Source organism: Aedes albopictus, chromosome 3 (assembly GCF_035046485.1).
Source record: "Aedes albopictus strain Foshan chromosome 3, AalbF5, whole genome shotgun sequence".
In the NCBI taxonomy this organism is placed as follows: Eukaryota; Metazoa; Arthropoda; class Insecta; order Diptera; family Culicidae; genus Aedes; species Aedes albopictus.
This window is the reverse complement of record NC_085138.1, coordinates 246,197,033-246,203,032: the sequence shown is the minus strand read 5'-3', so window position 1 is coordinate 246,203,032 and position 6,000 is coordinate 246,197,033.

Sequence of the window (6,000 nt, the reverse complement as noted above, 5' to 3'; positions counted from 1 at the left end):
AAGGGCTTTCTTTGCCTGCCATTGCATGAATTTGTATATTTTGAGGCAAGCACAATGATACACTATGCGTAGGGAAGTTCCCGATCGGGGTACGCGTATTGATCCAACCGTCTTCGGATTGGCGATCCAAAGCCTTATCCATAGAGCTAACGGAAGAGCTTTGGGACGATCCCCATGGAAACTTCTAAAACAAATTCCGAGACAAATTTTTGGAGAAAAAAAAATCTGACTACATTTAGGAAGTAAACCCAAGAGATAGAGTTTGAATTTGAGAAATGTAGCCTATCAGCTGCTCCGACGGAATTATGACACAGGAAAGTCGCTGAGCACTGGGTCGTAAATTATAAATAGCAAAGATTCAAACACTGCAAAACCGATCACTTACCTGGAATGAGTATTTGTTTGTTTCAGTGAGCGGAAATAGAAGCCAACCGGTTCCAAATAACCAAGGTGAACAAAACAATAATAAGGTCGAATTCCAAGGAAGACTACCCAAAGCCGAGGCTTGGATACCCCTTTCAGGTACGGAATCGATCCAAAAGTAGAAGAGATGTATATAACCTGAGGGAGTGCGTCCGTTAAATGACGTAACTACTGGTAGTTAACTTAACATTATGCTTTTATTCGCCCATTGGGCATTTTGGTTTGAGAGAGAGACGAAAGTGGTATACTTGCGGATTACATAGACGTTTGGCGGCGGTGAGCAGGCATGCGGCGGCGATCAACGTTGATGGCTAACGGCGGTAGCATCCTCCGGAACAATAACCAGGGTCCACGGTCCACCAGTGGGCAGGCACACGCGGGGTAGTTGTCATGTTACACTACCGGTAAGGCTATGGCCCACCAGCGCAGGCGAGATAGGGCGGAGTTTCGCTGAACCCCAGGGCCAGGGATTGGCGGCATGCACCGTGCGGTGCGAAAAAAGCGTGTGCTTCACACAATCGCAAGTGCTCGTCTCCCGTTTTGCCGAGAGACAAGAGACGTATGAGTGAGAGCTTTCGTAATTGTGCGAGAGACAATCGCAGCACTAGCTCTACGGCGCAGGGAGTAATGCACGGTGCTTGGGACTGCGCTTGTCTCCAAACAGAAAAAATCAATTAATAAATTAATTGAAGAGTTTCTGTTTTCGGCAAAGTTGTTAAGCTTGTCAAGGGTTGACAAGTGATGGGTCGTTTGATTCGAAATTTTTCCAATCGTGCGTAGTATCAAGCCAAGTGCCAAGCACGGAGACAAGCACCGAGAGAGTGCATACGACAGAGCGTGAGAGACAGGAGAGCTCCAGCGCGCGGCAAAGTAAGCGAGCAACACACAACCGATTGCGCGCACTCGTCTCCTTCTAGTTTGTTGTGCTGTATCGTAGCAGAGTGTGCGGCACGCAAAGAGTTTTGAGTCGCTCCCTATCCCTGCCCAGGGCATGCATCAACGGGGTGACTACTGCGTCGCACAACCGGAAAGGCTAGGGCCTGCCAGTTTGGATGTAATCGGAGCAGGTACGTATCGCTGAGCCACCGGAAAGGCTAGGGCCTACCAGCGGGGCGGGATAGAAGCGGGTACTGCGGGCTCAACGGGAAGGCTAGGACCTACCAGCGGGGTGGGATCGAGACGGCTGTTGCTGGACCACCGGAGAGGCTAGGGCCTACCAGCGGGGTGGGGTCGAGACGGCTGTTGCTGGACCACCGGAGAGGCTAGGGCCTACCAGCGGGGTGGGATCGAGAAGGGCGCTGTTGAATCACCAGAGAGGCTACGGCCTACCAGCGGGGCGGGATTGAGACGAATCTCCGACTTCCACTCATTGGCGTAACTAGGATTTTTTCCTGGAGGGGGGGCAGGGGGGGCCTGACTTGAGATGAATTTTAAGCGGGATGGGCGCCCATATAGCCGAGGCGGTAAACGCACGGGTATTCAGCATGACCATGCTGAGGGTGACGGGTTCGATTCCCGGTCGGTCCAGGATCTTTTCGTAAAGGAAATTTCCTTGACTTCCTTGGGCATAGAGTATCTTCGTGCCTGCCACACGATATACGCATGCAAAATGGTCATTGGCAGAGGAAGCTCTCAGTTAATAACTGTGGAAGTGCTCATAGAACACTAAGCTGAGAAGCAGGCTTTGTCCCAATGAGGACGTTACGCCAAGAAGAGAGAGAGAGGGCGCCCGATATGATTATGTAAATCAGTATTGTAGTTTTGAGTAATCAAAATGACTGTTTTAGATTTGTTCATAGTTTCGTAAACTATATGAGTACGAACAGTTCTTCCAAGATTTTTTTTCCATTGCTTGCTTCAGTGATTCCATCATGGCTTCTTCCAGAAATTCAATCAAGAATTCATCTAGGGATTCCACTAGACATTTTTTCGAGGATTTTCCCTGGGATATCTTTAGTGGTTCCTCCAGTAATTGTTCCAGAGTTTTTTTTCGAGGTTTCCTTCAGGAATTTCACCAGAGATCCTTTAAGGTATTTCTGCAAGTATTCAGAGATTTCTACAGGAATTTCTCCATATATGCCTTTCAGAATTCCACTACAGATTGCCCCAATAATTACATCTGGAATGATTTGAAGTATTTCTACAGAAAAGTATTCCTGAAATTATCTTAGAAAGTTTTACTGAGCGATTATTAAAAAATACTCCAAGAATTGTTTGAAAAATTTGTACAATAAACCTTTAGGGATCCTAGTTTTCCTTCAACAATTACTGTAGACATTGATTTCTTCATTTTTTATCCAGGAATATTCCTACAAAAAATCTTCCAGGTATTCGCTAAGAAAGCTCTCCTGAGATTCCATTGAAAGTTCCTCATGGGGCTTGCTTCCGGGATCCCTCATCGGGTTTCTTCAGAAATTACTTCAAGAGGTCCTTCAGGGATTCACCGGAAATTTCTTCTGTTATTCTTACAAAAACGAATTCCGAGATTATTTTAAACATTTCTAGAAGAACTCATTAAGGGGATTCCTTCAGAAACTCCCGCAGGAATTAATCCAGGATTTCAGGGTTTCCTCAGGGTTTCCTCAGGAATTTCAGCGGTTTCTTCAGTATTTCCCCTGAGAATTCTTCAGAAAATCCTCCTGGAATTCCCTCAGATATCGAACTTTGTATTTCATCAGGAATGAATCTTGAGATTCCTCCAGGAACTCCTTCGGAAATTCCTCCAGGATTTTTTTTCAAGAATTATACTAGGTATTCCTTCTGGCATGCCTCTAGGATTTCATTCAGCCTTTCTCCAGAGACTTCTGCAAGAGTTCTACCAGGAATTTCTCCAGGTATTACCCCAGGTATTTCCTCAGGAATTACTCCAGGAATTTATTCAAGTTTGGATCCAGGAATTCTTCCATGAATTCCTCCGAAAATTCTTCCAGGGTTTCTTCCAAGAATTAAAACAGGAATTTCTTCTCTAGGGTTTCCTCTGCACATTCCTCCAGGATTTATATCATGGATCCCTCCAGGAATTTCACCGATGATTCCTGCAGTAATTCCTTTCTGAATTCCTCGAAAAATTTCTCCAGGAATTCCTTCAGAAATTTCTCCATGGATTCCTTCCAGAATTCCTCTAGAGATTCTTCCAGCAATTCATTCAGGGATTCTCAAGATATTCATTTAGGGATTCCTCCTGGAGTTCTTCCATGAATAGTTCCACGGAATTTCCCCAAGATTTCCAATAGAGATTTGTCCAGGAGTTCCTCCTGAGGTTCTCCCAGAAATTGTTTCAGGGATTCCTCCAGGTTTTTTTGCAAGAATTCCCCCAGGGATTCTTCCAAGTAATTCTCTAGAAATTCCTCTAAGGATGCCTCCAGGAATTCCTCAATAGGTTACTTAAGAATTACCCCAAGAATCCCTTCAGAAAGTCCTCCAGGAATTTATCCAGGAACTCCCATAGGAATTCGTTCAGCAATTACTACCGCAATTCCTTCAGAAACTCCTCCTGGAATTCCTCCAAAAATTCCTCTGGGAATTCCTCTAGAAATTTCTCTTGGATTTTTTTCAAAAAATTCTCTTGGAGTTTCTTCAGAAATTTCTTTTGGAATTTCTTAAGAAATTCCTCCATTAATTGCTACCAAAATTTTTCTCGAGATTCCTCCAGGAGTTCATTCAAGAATTCTTCTAGGGATAGTTCCAAGGAATTTCCCCAAAAATTCCTTTACAGATTTCTTTCTGGGATTCCGCAAGGCATTTGTCCAGAACTTTCTGCTGGAATTTGTCCAGAGAACTTTCCAGGTATTCCTCCTGCGGTTTCTCCAGAAATTGCTTCAGGGATTTCTCCAGGGATTTTTCCAAGAATTTTCCCAGGGATTCTTCCAAGAATTTCTCTAGAAATTTCTCTAAGGATTCCTCTAGGAATTTTTCAAGAGTTTTCTTTAGAAATTTCTCCTGGAAGTTTCTCCATGGACTCATCCCGGGATTTCTTCAACAATTCATCTAGAGATTGCTTCGGGAGTTCTTCTAAAAACTTCAAACTCCACTAGATTGCTCCCAGAATTCTTCTGAAAACTCCACCAGGAACTTATCTAGTCCAGGAATTTCTCCAGGGATTTTTCAAGGAAATTCCCCAGGGTTTCCTCCAGGGATTTCTTAAGGAATTTCTCGAGAAATTCCTCCAGAAATTGATACAGGCATGTCTCCAGGAATTTATCCAGGGGTTCCTCCAGGCATTCCTCCAGAAGTTCCTCCAGAGATTTCTATAGGGATTCTTCCAGGCACTAATCCAGGATTCCTTCAGAAATTACTACCGCAATTTCTCCAAGAACTTGTCTAGAAAATCCTTCAGGGATTCATTTAGAAATTACCCCAAGAATTCCTCCCGGAGTTTATCCAAGAAATATTCCAATAATTCTTCCTGGGATTCCTGAATGATTTCCTCCTGAGATATCTATTTATTTTTATTTATTTATTTGACAACATCTTCGGCTGAATGCCGCACAGAATGATTAGCTAGACTTAATTCTATTTTTAAACAATAATTTACTTCTATTAAAATCAAACGAGTCACACACATCATTAAACAACCTACAACACGATTCAAACGGGCTGTGATATCCGTAATCCGAACGATGAATGGGAATCCACAGCTATCTTGAATTACGAAGGCGGCGGGCTGGAGCGTGGAAGTGCAAGTTGCTAAGAAGACAGCTGCAATCGATTTTGCCGGTGATTACACCGGTGACCACGTCTCTAGGAATTCCTTCAAATATTTTTTCAGGAATCCTCCAGGAAATCCTCAAGTTATTCTTTTAAAAATTTACCCAGGTGTGGAGCGGACCTGGTGTGATGGTTAGAACACTTGACTATCACGCCGAGGACCTGGGATCGAATCCCACTCCCGACAGACTCACAAAATGTGAGTTCTTCCTTCGGAAGGGAAGTAAAGCGTGGGTCCCAAGATGAACTAGCCTAGGGTTAAAAATCTCGTTAATAAAGATAAAAAAAAATCCCCAGAAATTCTTTCTGGAATTTATTCAAGAATTAATTCAGGTATTCCTCCTGGCATTCTTCCAGGATTTCATCCAGGCATTACTCCAGCGACTCCTCCAGGAGTTCTACCACGAATTTCACCAAAAATTACCCCAGGAATTTCTTCGGAAATTCGTACAGCAATTACTTCAGGAATTGTTCCAGGAATTCCTCCAGAAATTCTTCCAGGGTTTCCCCCAAGAATTTATCCAGGAATTTCTTCTACACATTCCTCCAGGAATTATTTCATGGATTCCTCCAAAAATTCCACCGACGATTTCTCCAGTAATTCTTCCAGAAATTCCTTCTGAAGTTGCTCCTGTAAGTCCTCCAGAAATTCCTCTGGAAATTTCTCCTGGAACTCCATTAGAAATTCTTCTCAGAATTCCTCTAGGAATTTCTCTAGGAATTTCTTTAGGAATTTCTCTAGGAATATATGTTTAGAAATTTCTCCATGGATTCCTTCCAGAATTCCTCTAGAGATTCTTCCAGGAATTCGTTGAAGGATTCCTCAAAGAATTGATTAAGAGATTCCGCCTGGAATTCATCCATGAATAG